The sequence below is a fragment of the Meles meles genome, chromosome 2, assembly GCF_922984935.1.
Source record: "Meles meles chromosome 2, mMelMel3.1 paternal haplotype, whole genome shotgun sequence".
Classification (NCBI taxonomy): domain Eukaryota; kingdom Metazoa; phylum Chordata; class Mammalia; order Carnivora; family Mustelidae; genus Meles; species Meles meles.
The window spans coordinates 40,854,248-40,868,257 of record NC_060067.1 but is presented as its reverse complement, the minus strand read 5'-3'; the positions used below and the strand labels follow the sequence as shown (position 1 = coordinate 40,868,257).

Below are 14,010 nucleotides of genomic sequence, written 5' to 3'. Positions count from 1 at the left end.
CAGGAAGTGTAAGTGAGCTATCATGGGGTGGATTTTCCAGTCCCAGTTACGCTTTCAGATGACTTTAGCTCTGGCTAGCGTCTTGACTGCAATTTTCTGAAAGACCCCAAACCCAAACCACCTAGCTTAAACTTCTAAGTTTCCTGACCCTAATAAATAAGAGGTGAAATGATAAATGCTTGATATTTTAAGTTTCTGGGGTTTAGAATAATTTATTGTGGTGCAATAGATGACTGAAGTAGATGTGGAAGTTCTAAAAAGGCTGAGGATGTGGGAATGCTGGAATGAATAGTCTATAACTTTAGAGGATGGCCTTCACCTCCATCATCAGGAAGACACTGGTGAGAGGTACACTACTTCTTAGCATCACTAAGAAGTTTAGCACCAGATCTTCTCTTCAGTCAAAGCTGGCAGTAGGTCACAAATATTGGCTTGTTCATATCCATGGATAATTATGCACCTCTTTCCTCCTCTACCCCACAAATAATAGCAGCCCCGTGTAGTTGCTTAAATGCCAAAAGACAGAGGCTGCAGTGATCATAGAGACTAGTAAGACAAGAGGAGAAGCAAAAACGTCTTGATCCACAGGGTGTTTTGAAGGCAATTAATAGAGCATAATACATCAAGGGGCAAAAAAAAGAAAAAAAAAGGCAATAAGATTTATGCTTAACATTTCTAACTGGGAAAAAATATATATAGAATCAAGAGGCTTACAGTATTCACCCAAATAACAAATCAAGATCCCTTGCTCAGTTCCTGGACTCAACCCAATTTTTAGGTGCAATAACCATTGACTGAAGGGATCAGGTTCCTAGGACCAGTAGCATCGTGGTTAGTATTATTTCATTGTGTAAAACCTTCAAATACTTCTCCAAAGTAATTTACCACCATTTACCTGAGGAATGTAAGCATCTTCTTGACACTTCTTTCCCATTAGAGTGGTGACTTATGGGGGAAGATAGGTAATAACGGTGTTGTGTCTAAAGTTTGGTTCATAGTGCTTGCATAGCATAAGTACAATCACCAAGTGATGTAGGTAATTGGGGTTGATATACTTGTTAGCTGGAGTAAACTCCACATTGCAGTTATACATTGTGTCAATTACAAATTGCTGATTACACAGAATGAGGAACAAGAGGAGGCTAGGATATCCATGACCTCTACAAGCATTATCATGGAAGGAGTAGAAAACCACTACATAGACAAAATGAATTGGTCAGTGGTCTTTGGTTCTTACCATTGGCCACTCTAGAACCAGCATGATTAGCACATAAACAAGGTGGTCAAGATGGTAAAAGTGAACCCTACGCATGAGCCCAACAAAACGAACTCCTACTTTCCAATACTTAAGTACTGCTTAATATTAAATTATCCAACAACAGAGAACAACAAGTACACTTGTACACTATTCTTCGGAAGATTTTTGATTACCCAATAAGTTGACTATGTTGGTACCTTTCTATCCTGCAAAGTCCAGCAACTCCTCCTCATTGGGAGAGATATTCATCCCTAGTAAGTGTCAAACTTCCTATACAAACATCCTCATTCAATACCACTATCTATGTGCTCACTGAAAAACTGATCCACCAGCATGGAATCTGACACAACAAATCATCAGACCATTAGACCCTCCTCACAGTGAACTCTGGGATTCACCTGTGATATCACTTACCATACCATTCTGAAGCTTTTGGTCTCATAGCATATTGGATTGGGCTTCTAATGGCGTAACTCACATGCCACCTGGAGATACAGTATGAAAGAGTGTGTTGGCATCCTTCATGATGTAACCAAACATTAAATCAGACACCCTGTGTATGGAACAGTGTGTCTAATGAAAATAATACAAAACAAAACCAACAAACAGACAACAAACATTGGTTCAAGAACAAAGAGAGGGAAGCAGGAGTGGATTTATTTATTACCTCTCCCAAAAGCCAATTGGAAGATTTTTTTGTATGAAGTCCCTCTAACTCTGGGATATGAATGATTTGAGTTTTTAGTTTACAAACAGAAATACTCTTGCCATAGGATGTAACAAGGATAACATTAAGTTATAAACTATGGCTATTTTCAGGACTGTTTAAATTTCTCGAGCAGGATCCAGCAGATAAGAGAACTACTCTCTTGGTAAGGCAATTGACTCTGAGGAAGAAGACAAGGGAAGGCTTCTTATTTCAATGAGAGAAGTGAGGGATACATGTGGAACCCTGGTTATCAATTTTTCCATGCCTTAATACTCCCTTTTGCTATTGTTATTGTGAGTGAACCTATGTGGCAACTCTGTTTTGAGATACAGAATACTTTAGTAAGTTATTTTGGTTTGCAGACTAGCCATAGGTATGGCTGTAACTTCACTGCAATATGAATCTCTCTCTTTTCTCCATTCTTTCCACTCTTGTTTCTCAAGTTGTCAGACCAGCATTGTAGTTTGAAGGTTCTATATGACATCTAATAATTTACTTTTTTAAACTACATCTTATGAGCACATCATCCCTCACTGGTCACTACTCTTCTTGAATTCTTACAGGAAAACCTATCTAAAACTCTCCTTTCACAATTATCAAGTATTGCCTCATAATTTTATATCACTGACTTTTTATGCAAATATCCTCTCTGCAACTTGATTATAATCTTAGTAAAGAAGGAAAAATAATACTCAAACTAGTTCCCTAGTTATAGTAGCTATGCAAATAATGCTTTTTGATGTTGCTACTGAATCTACATATTTGAGTAGGAATAGGAATAGGAATAGTACCTTAGCTTTGTGCAGTGGTAGTATCATAGCCAAAGAGGTTTATCTGAGGTGCGATTATTGCTAATTGAAAGGAATATTATACATCATTACCTTATCTTAACCACTAAAATCAAACTTCATTTGTGCCTGTGTTTATCCATATTGTAAAATACCAACCTTAATAGCATACCATGCATATGAAGTAAAAGTGGTACATTTGAAAATAGCACACATTATTATTTTTTCTTTTAAGATTTTATTTATTTATTTGACAGACAGAAATCACAAGCAGGCAGAGAGGCAAGCAGAGAGAGAGGAAGGGAAGCAGGCTCCATGCTGAGCAGAGAGCCTGATGTGGGGCTTAATCCCAGGACCCTGGGATCATGACCTGAGCTGAAGGCAGCGGCTTTAACCCACTGAACGACCCAGGCGCCCCCAAAATAGCATACATTATTAATTCCACAAGCATCATTCAGAAAGTTCTTGGTAATAAAATCAACTTATTAGCTATTTGCATTGAATGCAATATCATGAGCCATAAGAAAAATGAGATTAAACAGACATGGGGTAATATGCGTCTGCTCAAAAAGCTGTATGTTATGATGACTGGTGAAATACTTGGAAAATATACTTATACAAGGCAATAAAATAAATAATTTAGAGCTGGAACAAATAAGCACCTATATAATTATCTTGTCATTTATTTTCTTTTGGCAGATATCTACAAAATTAAAAACTTACTATGGTCATAATGCTGACATATATCCCAATATCATGTCCAATATTATGTCTCATGGGCAATCCATCAGCCAAGACCAAGGTCTTAATGATGCATCTTGACCCGTTTACAAACTAACACTTAACATTCATAACATATTAATGGAAAGAAGATAGACTTTCAAGCCAGATGACCTGAAACTTATTATATGCTAATTTCATAACCTTGGTTAAGGCAAGTAAATTTTCTCAAGCCCATAGTCATCATCTATAAGATAATAGGAATGCCCATCTTAGACAGCTGGATGAAAAATAAGTATAATGTTCCGGGCATGCAGCAAGCATTTAAGTGATTATCATTTGTCTCTACTGCTCTTGTTAACCCAGCCATAAACAATAATGCAGAAATGATATTTATAGGACCTTATAAAAGTACATCTTTAAGAAAGACCTACCTCTATCTTTAGGAAATAAAAGTCTGGGAAAAGATTATGTTAAATATACAATGATATGACACTTCCAACCTTTTTTTTTTTTTTTTGTAAACAATTCAAGTTTAAATGTCAAAGAAGAAAATTAGCCTTATTTGTCCCAGGTGTTTAGGACAAAGCTTATAGTAAAATATAATTTTGTTCATTCATGAAACTTTCAGACTTCTCACAAACCATGGATAAACTTCTATTAACATAGAACTAGTGGTACTTGATCTCTGGCTTTTTTTTTTTTTTTTTTTTTTTTTAGAGAAAAAATGTATAAACTACCTTTGGATTTTTTTTAGTAAAATGAGAAAGTTTACTGAAAATAAAAACAATAATTTTCTTTTTATTTTTTTAAAGATTTTATTTATTTATTTGACAGACGGAGATCACAGAGAAGCAGGCAGAGAGAGAGGAGGAAGCAGGCTCCCTGCTGAGAAGAGAGCCCGATGCGGGGCTCAATCCCAAGACCCCGGGATCATGACCTGAGCAGAAGGCAGAGGCTTTAACCCACTGAGCCACCCAGGTGCCCCCCAAAACAATAATTTTCAAGTATTAGATGATAAAAATAGAAAATATCTTTCAATTGAATTATGCATTTCACATTATGCATGTTTTTCTTATTTAAATAAAATAGATATACAATTTTGTAAATTTATTTCTATGAATAATACATCTAACATGAGGCAAGATTGGCTAAAAAAAGCAGGGGGAGGATTTTCAAAACCACTGGCTCACAAAACCACAGCATATGTTCAGTGATACCTCTTAGGAAAATGTTTCAAAGTGTTCTTATTTGATTTGTATATCATCTCTCTTTGGATAAATGATGCCATTCTGCATATGTTTGTCTTTGTTTTAGTAATTTATGATTACAAAATGAAAGTTTTGACTTGGAAAAACAACAACTAAGTCAAAGCATTTTTTCTGTGTCATAGCAGTTTTCTTTTATCTATTTGGAAGGTAGAATGACCTCAACAATAAAAAAGATTTTAATTATTTGAAAATGTTTGAACACAAGAAAGTGTGAAAAATAATGACAATGTGAAAAACACATTGATAATTCACTTATGGTTGGAGACATCAATGTTTGTTCGTGATCATTTATCAGTGAAATGATGTCAAAATTCACACTTTCATATTACACAATTTTGCAGATTTCAATTTTAGTGTCAGAATAGTTGTGCATGTTACTTTTTGAATTAGAATGTTTAATTACACCATGATTTATTAGAATTATTTTAAGGTACTGTGTTACTTTATATTTATTTCTACGCAAGCAGACAATAGAGCCTGAGATTTAAAGTCGGTAGAATGCACTTGGATTCTGGCAATGATATTTAAACTTGAAATACATGGATGTCATAAAGTTAGAGCTATTTTAGCATATGTTCTCACATACAGAACTTAGTGCATTCAATGAAAATATTATTCTAAGAGGGAATCCATACTAACATGCATAAGAAATAATGATGTGGTACAGCGTAACAAACTTATGAAAATTAGTATTCATACAATTATATATATATATATATGGCAAGGGAGAGACTAGAACAAATTAATACTATTTCAAAGTTGGAGAAAGTTTAGAAGATGATCCAGGAGAGCTAAGTTGAGTTGACCAATCTATAGTGTTAAAGCCCATGCCAAGAGGAGAAACTAACTCTCTAAATGTACAAAAAGCTTCTATTTATAGCATATTTTCAAAAATATGCTTAATTGTATCAAGCCATTTGCATTTAACTCAAATATTATTGAAATATAATGGAAAACATATGTGTATATATACATGTGTGTATATATGTACATATATACATGTGTGCATTTGTGTATGTGTATAAATTTATTGCTAAGATTCATGTATTCAGCTACTATGTAGAAAATAATATACACCAAGTTTCAGCTTCTGGAAACAAGAACAAAAATGTAATTTTTATTACATGGAAAAATAAATGATCAATTTAGTGCAGTTTGTGTACAAAGAGAATCTGACAGAATCAAGGGAGATTAAGAAAAATACACCCAACCTTTGGAAAGATTCACATAGCTACCATGTGTGGAGTCTCAGTTTGGTTAGAAAGAAAAATGTAATTACACTGAAATATTAGTAAAATGCTCACAGTAAAATTTAGTTACAATATTAAAATTTAATAAACTGTATTTGGTACCTATTGTAGTTGAATAAGGGAGAGGAAAAGGGGTTTTACTTATCAACAGATATAAGATCCAAGGAGGTTGAGTTAATCAAGCTCATTTTTGAAGGACTCATTTATGATTAAAGGATAGGGAAATGAGCAGAAGGCCATGGATTTTTCATAGCTGTCTGCTCAGAATGGTAAGGCTCATATTTCACTGACCTACATCTATGTAGGAAATTATCTATTAGTTTCCATTTGTTCTGTTCAGTGTCTTTACTAGACATTTAAAGACAGAAACAAATGAAAAAATATACATTATTAACTCCTATAAATCTGCTCATAGTAGTATAAGTAATTTGAATATATCTTAAATATTTGCTGAAAGAATCTGAGAAGACCTCACAAGACTTTAGAGTTTTGTCCTCCTTTAAATTCAACATTTTCTTCTCCCCGCACCCCCGCCCATGGCTTCTCATCATTTGTGATCTGTTGAGCAGTGTCAATGCTTTTAAATGCTTTTAAATGCTTCCATGTAAAAAATTCTTCATTGTCATACTTTATTCTGAAAATTATGAACAACTGAAGTCTTTTCCAAAGAAAATATTTTAGTAAGCTATGTACTCCAATTGTTTCAAATGGCTCATGAGTGAATATAGCCATAATCTATATATTTATACAAATCATTAATAACCTAGCTAAAGGATACACTCACTGGATGCTTAAACATCTCATTATTTATTGAACAATAAAGTAAGAGGTGTTTGTTTGCTTGGTTTGATTTAATGATTTTTGTGGTACAGACAATTCTTTTGAATGTAGAACTGAAGATATCAAAATGATTAATCCCAAAATTATGTTTTCTTCATGTTCCATCTCATTTCTAAGCCAGTGCTGTGCCTTAGCATAACCCCTTCAACATCTAGATAACTACCTTAATTATTCACAATATTTTGCATGTTTTGCCAAGGGCACCATCTTATTTAAATATTTAAGATGAGCCCCAGAAAAGCCATTGCTAGAGTGCTAATTTTTATAATAATTATTAAGAAGTGATAATTCTTCTTAAATCATTTCTCTGCTTAAATTCTAAAGAAATTTAAACATATTAAGAATTGTGAATGGCCTGATATGAGGCCATGGAGAAGCAACATGGGGGGTTAGGGGGATAGGAGAAGAGTAAATGAAACCAGATGGGATTGGGAGGGAGACAAACCATAAGTGACTCTTAATGTCACAAAACAAACTGGGGGTTGCTGGGGGGAGGTGGGGTTGGGAGAGGGGAAGGGGGTTATGGACATTGGGGAGGGTATGTGCTATTGTGAGTGCTGTGAAATGTGTAAACCTGGCGATTCACAGACCTGTACCCTTGGGGATAAAAATACATTATATGTTTATTAAAAAAAAAAAAAAAGAATTGTGAATGGCAACATTAAGGGGCTACCCTTGTGGAAAGTGCATTTGCAGGGGGTGGGATTCCCTGGATTTTCCCTCTGTGCCTCCAGGCCACTAAGAGGTACCAAAATGGTCTATGTAGAAGCATGCTGAGAGTTTTTTTAAATTAATTTATTTAAAAAAAATTATGTTATATTAGTCACCATACAGTACATCATTAATTTTTGATGTAGTGTTCCATGCTTCATCATTTGCATATAACACCCAGTGCTCCATGCAACATGTGTCCTCCTTAAAACCCATCACCAGGCTAAACCATTCCCCTCAAATCCTTCCCCTCTAAAACCCTCAGTTTGTTTCCCAGAGTCCATAGTCTTTCATGGTTCATCTCCCCCTCTGTTTTTCTCTCCATTTTTCCCTTTCTTCTCCTATCCTCCTATGCTATTCCTTATGTTCCACAAATAAGTGAAACCGTATGATAATTGACTTTCTCTGCTTCACTTATTTCACTCAGCATAATCTTCTCCAATCCAATTCATGTTGATGCAAATGTTGGGTATTCATCCTTTCTGATGGCTGAGTAATATTCCATTGTGTATATGGACCACATCTTCTTTATTCATTCATCTGTTGAAGGGCATCTCAGCTCTTTACACAGTTTGGTTATTGTGGACATCGCTGCTATGAACTTTGGGTGCATATGACCCTTCCTTTCACTACATCTGTATCAGCAGTAGTTCAACTGCTGAGGAAGGTGGACCACATGCTGCTGGATGTGGGTAGATTGGAGGGCACCCTGCAATGTCCAGGGTCCTCATCAGTTGTGGGATCCCCAACATTGCTGCTGAGTGATAAGGAAACCAAAAGTGATCCCAAAGCCAGGCACTAGTTTTTCATTCTGTAACTATGTTTATCTTTGTTTATATGAATTCTGTTTGTTAGGTCTGTTGTGTGTATCTCCAACCCTTAACCCAGTGACAGGCAAAATACAGTGTTCTTGAATTCAATATATTTTTTTCTCATTAAAGTTTCAAACCAAAAAAAAAAAAAAAAAACAGCATTTACTTAATATATTTATGATTATTTTTTAATAAACAATTGAAAAAAGAAAACATAAACTTATGTATGCTATGTATATTTTCCTCCAGCCCTGACAACTCAAAAAATTATTAACTAAATGTTATGTTTAAAACAGTGGCAATGTAACACTTTACATTAATATCTGGAACATTTTAGAGAGTAAAGAAAATTAATTTTAAAATCTAATTCATCTTGGAACTACTGGTATAATTTAGATATCTGCTTTTTAAAAATTGCCTTAAAGTATATACCTTGGATGTTTTAGCAATAGTTACTTTAAGGCTTATATACTGTCTAATTCTCAAAATAGAATATATTGCCTTTTTAAAAGATTTTATTTATTTATTTGAGAGAGAGAGAGAACAAAGAGAAGGGAGGGGTTAAGGGAGAGGGAGAAGGAGACTCCCTGCTGAACAGGGGAGCCCTGATGTGGGACTCAATCTGGGACCCTGGGATAATGACCTGAGCCAAACTTAATGGACTGAGCCACCCAGGCACACTAGAATACATTGTATCTTAAATATCTTTATATCTATCATGTCATATTATATTTAATAAGGCAGTATGTAACTGACAACTATTCTTTTGACTTTTTCTAGTACTCACACTTAGGAGATCTGAAGGGAGAATCCAGGGTATAAAAGCTAAAATGGAAATTTAGAATTTGGGAGTTCAGTATCTGTTTTCCACCATTTACAATTAAAAGACATCTTGCTGCCTTCCCAATCCCACCCCCAGGCACCAGAAACACATAATATTACTAGAATGTTCTAGTAAAAGACTTACATCTTGCTTATATCTACCAATAATGTCTCTCTGGAATTACAAAGTCCTAATGCTTATGAACTTATGTGTGTATGGCAAGAATAAAAAGATATAAAATTTTTGTACCCAAAAGAGCATTATATATACAATATGCATATTGTATATACATATACAGAGAAGACTCATGTCATCTACAATGTCTTGAGATAACTAGGTGGCTTAGCCCAAACCCCATAGGTAATGACACAGAGAGAGAGAAACAACCAAACATTTTGTCTGTTAGGCAATATGTTTTCAACCATTAAGACAATCTGCCTGTTAAGATCCATTTGTTCATTCAATTATGCCCCTTACTATGTGTCAGTTACTGTACAAGACAATGGAAAATATGTAGTGAATAGAATTTTGCAACAAGTGAAAACAAACAAATAACCCAGCCTCATTGATCCTAACTTTTATTTTTAGGAGTGAATCAAAACATCATTAGCAAGTTTTATATGTATAGATAGATAGATATAGATATAGATATAGATATATAGATATAGATATATAATTTTAGATCAAGACAAATATGTGGAGAAAGGTAAACCACAGAAAGGGAATATAAAGTGTCCAAGATAATTGTGTTTGGAGGTTTAAACAAATAGACAGTAAAAAAGTCACATTGATTACATTTGTGTTTTAAGAGAACTGCTCTATTAATTTATAAAATGATTCAGAGGAAAAAGTTGGAATATGTTTCAGTGTAGAAAGTTTTCATATAGAAAAAAAATTTTTTTTTAAAGTGAGATTTTTGGAGGAGCTTGCCAGTGGAAGAAATTAATCAGCTGGGAATTCTGCAGATATATTAAAGACTAGCCAGAGGATATTGTGTTCGGCTTTAAAACAAACAAACAACAACAACAACAACCACCACCACAAAAACAACTCAGAGTCTAGAGAATAAGAACTGGAAAAGTTTATTTTGGAATATTGTGCAGCTTCTACTACTTTAATTTTTGAAAATACAGTTAAACTTCTTCACCTATGCACATTGTCTCCAGAAAATATGTAGGAATGTTAAATGTGCAAAATTTGAATAATGAAATCATAACATATGAAGTCATGCTGAGAGAAAAAAAGGTAAAACCACAGGGGTGGGAGGTTGGGGCAACCTGAGGGTTTTGAAGGGTCAGGGGTGGGAGGTTGGGGGAACAGGTGGTGGGTAATGGGGAGGGCACGTTTTGCATGGAGCACTGCGTGTTGTGCAAAAAGAATGAATACTGTTATGCTGAAAAAATAAATAAAATGGAATAAGCTTTCAAAAAAAAAAAAAAAAGGTAAAACCAGTGACTGAAATAATACCAACGCACAAGAACTCAAAAGTTTACAAATCACCTGCATATACCTCATGTGTATACAGTTTGCTTCATGAATGATACACTTTTAAGAAGAGTCAAAGAAATCCAGTGACTTTGTTTTATGATTGTAGAGTGAATTTTAATGCTATTGAATTCAATAATGGATGATCATAGCAATCTATGGTTAGATTCTTTGAATGTTTTTGTTTGTGTTTGTTTTTTGTCACACTGTGGCCTGCACTCTTTATGGGTTGTTGATCGTTTACTGCACTGTTCAGAGAGAAGATTTTCCTCAACTTTCTAGGTAGTAGACCCAGCCACTACAGTGGTTGAATCATTATGCATAGCATTAGATCTCTGATCTAAATATCTGACATGAAGATCAAGTAAGGTTACCTTATATTCAGAATGTATCTTTACCTTCTTGCATATGTTAAAAGAATTAATAGCATTAAAATTCACTCTACAATCATAAAACAAAGTCACTGGATTTCTTTGACTCTTCCACACCCAATTTTCATCTATCATCTTCGTTTATAAATCACTTATTATTGATAGCAATGTGTTGAATATTTGTTTACATCCAACATTTTTCATTAACTATGTTTTTGTTTTTTAAAATGAAGGAAGAAAAATCTGTGAAGGTGATTGCTTGGTTCAAGATCTAAGCAAATAATATGCATTCACTTTCTTTGGAAAAATTTTCCACGTTTTACATAAAGTTAATGTATTTGGCTATATAATAAAAGTTAACAGTAATTCAGTGTTTATTACATGATAGTCACTATTCCAAAAAGTTAACATATGTTAGCTTATTTAATGTTAACAATAAACCACGGGGGTAGATAATTTTAGTGTTGCTATTCCTTATTTTAGGGAGATGAGACACGAAGAGAATACATAACTTATTAGATGGCTCGTATTTAGAAAGTGGCAAAAGTAGGATTCTACCTAAGTGGTGTGACCAGTAGTGTGACTCCAGAATGTGCACTTTAATTAACCAAACACCTTCATGGCATTGCAAGCATGTGTTATCATCATTTGGCCAATTACCTATTTGTATTTATCTCAGTGGCTCTAAAATTTTGGAGGAGTAAAATAGCACTATGCTGAGCATTCTGGAAACAAAATATTTTTATACATGTTTTATATGTTCTGAGAATATATTAGTTCAGGTTATATTTCTAGATATTAGATTATCTTTTAATCTTTTATTATTTTATTTATTTATTTATTTATTATTTTTATTATTATTTTTATTATTTTATTATTATTAATATTAATCTATTGAATAAAAGTATTCTTTTATTCAAATTGCCCTCCATAAAAGTTGTATAAATATATTCTCCTGTAAATATGTCTAAGTGTTCTGATTTCTTTCCATCTACCATAATATTGTATATTTTCTTCTTTAAAAAACAAGTTTAAAAGTAAGTTTCATTTCTATTGCATGGAGTTTCTTTTTCTGTAGATCCCACACATCATAAAAACAACTTCATGGTTCATTGTCTCTATGCATCCATTCTTTTCCCAGGTAAAGGGGACAGAGCTATGAACAGAAGCAGCATTTTCTAAAATGCTGACTTACTTGGAAGGTAGCAAGAAACTCACAAAAGAACAAATGCTTTAAGGGTAGTGGAAGATTGTTATATTTTCTATTCATGGTGAAGTTAAGTGTAGGACAGAGCAGAGGCAAGTGATTTCCATTGTGAGACTGTGTAGGAGAATATGGAAAGACAGTAATTTAAAACTTTTCACCTACTTTAAAGAGAAGATATAGAATGGTCTGAAATTGCTCCTGTGTTGGTAAGATTAAGAAAAAAATTTAAAATATTAATAATCATTAGCTTGTCTCAACAAGGACACACAGGACTGCCTGTCAAGAATAGAAATCACATATTTAAGATTGTTTAGATAATATCATTGCAGAATATATAGAATCAATTTATCATTTTCCTCTGTTTTTAAGGTTTTCCACATTCATATTGTAACTATTGTTTAACATTTAAAAATTTTTCTGAGTGAGTTAAATATAATTCTACATATGTAAAGGCATGCCATCTGTTCTAACATACTGTAACTATAAGAATGTCCATGTAAATGCAAGTTAGCTTCAAAGCCGAATGCATATTCGTCTCTCAGTGTATACCATCGACTAGTCATTTACCTACCATACAGATTCTGGGGAGTTGTAGATGATTTCTCTGCCTTAAAAATCAGCCTACCTCATTTCTCAAGTACACACTAGATGACGATTTTTTTTTTTTTTTTACTCTTTGCTGCGGTCATGCCTGTAAGTTGGTTAGACAAAGGTAGAATGGAACTTCTGGCAAAGGTTAAGAATGATGTAAAAGATATACTCTGCTGGAGACAGCTAAGAGATCCTAAAAAGAGTAGGTTGAAGAAAGAGGGTAATTAGAGAAACATATATCATAAATGCCAGGATAAAGAACTGAATAAGGGCAGCCAATGTGCTCTGTGTGAAGAGAAAAAAAAAAAAAAGAACTTATACGTATAATGATTTGTGCTTTTTTGTTTTGTTTTGCTTTTGTTTTTGTTTAAATTCAATTAGCCTTTCCTATGCATTTATGTAAGTGTATGCTTACATACGGAAGAGATGAATTTTTAAATAAATAAAATATGTCAGGCATGTATAAAATAATTGGTGATTTTAATGACCCAGTTTTGTCCTGAACAGAATAAATCATTTTGCTTAAATTCTATAAAATTTGCATTTAACAAGGAGATGATGCATGCCCTCAAAAACACCTATTTTTTTTTTAATTTCCAAATTAATGCAGAAAGTATTTCTGGGAACATTACATGGGTATGAAATTCACCCAGAAGATAAGAAATTCATGAATATATACTAGACTGTAGAGCACGGTGCAATGAATATTCATTTGTGTCAGATAGCACCTTATTTCAACGTTTGCCATATTCTGAAGAGAGCAATTACATAACAGGTAACATCTCTGTGGACCTAAATAAGAGGGAAGATTTAAATCTCCATAAGTATATGTTTAGAATTATACAATGTACAAATTATTTAACAACAAAATTTTAATTGATTATTTAGCATTTTTCCTTTGTCTTCATGTTCATGTGAAAGTAAATGGACATGGGCTTAAACATGGGGTAAAATAGGTTCCCCATTTAATTTCAGGATGGTCTATGTGACACAGGTGTATCATGGGAATGAAGCAGAGAGGTAATCTCTTAGAAGCTCTGTCTCTTAGTTTCAGATGATGAATCGGCACTGAGCCTGACCTCTAGGGCAGTGATTTTTTTTTTCCTAAAATGTCTGATGTCCTTCCTTAATTTTGGCCTTAGTTCTACTGTACTGCTATTTATGGTCCCATAGT

General features: G+C 33.8%; 1 non-coding gene across 1 annotated transcript; it reads left to right on the top strand.

Moving 5' to 3' along the window:
• Positions 1-2,761: 2,761 nt before the first annotated feature.
• LOC123937729 lies at positions 2,762-2,899 on the top strand. The gene has a single exon (XR_006817531.1). It is a non-coding gene; the product is annotated as a U4 spliceosomal RNA (small nuclear RNA).
• Positions 2,900-14,010: the final 11,111 nt, after the last annotated feature.